The sequence below is a fragment of the Octodon degus genome, unplaced genomic scaffold, assembly GCF_000260255.1.
Source record: "Octodon degus isolate 3935 unplaced genomic scaffold, OctDeg1.0 scaffold00304, whole genome shotgun sequence".
Taxonomy (NCBI): Eukaryota; Metazoa; Chordata; class Mammalia; order Rodentia; family Octodontidae; genus Octodon; species Octodon degus.
The window spans coordinates 1733152-1734843 of NW_004524880.1; the positions used below are offsets into that span (position 1 = coordinate 1733152).

At 41.8% G+C, this 1692-nt stretch overlaps 1 protein-coding gene across 1 annotated transcript in view; it reads left to right on the forward strand.

Moving 5' to 3' along the window:
• The window catches only part of LOC101586783 (vomeronasal type-2 receptor 116-like), an 80781-nt gene that overhangs the window by 68936 nt on the left and 10153 nt on the right, over positions 1–1692 (forward strand). The gene's annotated exons all lie outside the window — the stretch shown is intronic.

Genomic DNA, 1692 nt, shown 5'->3' on the forward strand with positions numbered 1-1692 from the left:
TTCCTTCTCTTTGTCATTTTGTATACCTGTCTTCTGACCTTTGGTGCAGAGCTTAGATAGAGTTATTACCTTAGCACCAGGTCCAGATGTATGAAGTTTGGATTTCTCCAGGTGGGTGTTGTTTGGGTCTGGCTGCTGTGCTCCACTTCTTTCTGCTGCAGGTGTTAGAGCTGAACCCCTTGTGTCTCTCTGGCAAGATGTTCTGCTCCTGAATCAGCTGGGTGGGTCTTGCCTCTAGCCTCTTTGCAGGAAGTTCTGCTGAAGGATTCCGTGCTGGGCCTGCATGTAGCCTAGGTCAAATGAGGATTCCCGGTCCCCGGATCATCTCATTCACTCTCCAGACTTGAGCTCTGGGTCTGTTCAGGATCCCGTGGCCCTGGTTGTCTCACTCACTCGCTGGTCCTGCACTCTGGGTCTATACAGCATCCCATGGCCCTCGGTCGTCTCATTCACTCGCTGGGCCTGCGCTCTGGGTCTATTCAGGATTCGGCGAACCCTAGGTCGTCTCATTCACTCACATGGCCTGCGCTCTGGGTCTAGTCAGGATCCGGAGGGCCCTCTGTCATCTCACTCACTCGCTGGTGTAGTATAATTTCAAGTCAGGAATTGTAATGCCTCCTGTCTTGTCTTTATTACCCACAATTGCCTTTGTTATTCTAGGTCTTTTCCGGTTCCAGATAAATTTTAGGAATGATTTCTCTATGTCTGTGAGATATGTAGGTGGCAGTCTGATAGGGAGTGCATTAAATCTGTACAGCAATTTTGGGAGTATGGCCATCTTCACAATGTTGGTTCTTCCTATCCAGGGGCATGGAATATCTTCCAATTTTCTGAACTCCTCTACGATCACTTTTTTCAGAGTACTGTAATTTTCCTTGAAAAGATCTTTGACTTCTTTAGTTTGATTAATTCCAAGGTATTTCATTTTCCTCGGTGCTACTGTAAAATGTATTGTTTCTATAATTTCCCTCTCACTGTGTTTGTTGTCTGTGAAGAGGAATGCTATTGACTTTTCTGTATTGACTTTATAACCTGCTATGCTACTGAATTTCTGTATTAATTCCAGCAGCTTCTTGGTGGAGATTTTTGGGTCTTCCAAGTAAAGTATCACGTCATCTGTAAATAAAGATAATTTCACTTCTTCTTCGCCGGTTCTTATTCCTTTTATTTCTTTCTCTTTTCTAATTGATGTAGCTAATGATTCCAGAAGTATATTGAAGAGAAGTGGTGATAGAGGACATCCTTGTCTTGTACCAGATCTAAGAGCAAAATATTTCAGTTTTTTCTCATTTAGGATTATGTTAGCTGTTGCGTTTTCATAAATGGCTTTTACCAGGTTGAAATAGAGGCCATGTATTCCAATTTTCTGTAGGACTTTGAACATGAATGAGTTTTGGACTTTGTCAAAAGCCTTTTCTGCATTAATGGAGATGATCATGTGGTTTTTTGTTTTGGCTCTATTGATAAAGTGCATTGCATTTATAGATTTTCAAATATTGAATCATACTTGCATCCCTGGGATGAATCCTACCTGGTCATGGTGTATGATCTTCTTGATGATTTGCTGTATTCTATTTGCTAGTATTTTATTGAGTATTTTGGCATCTATGTTCATGAGGGAGATAGGCCTGTAGTTCTCTTTGTTAGTTGCACGTTTCCTTGGTTTTGGTACCAATATAATACTTGCCTCCA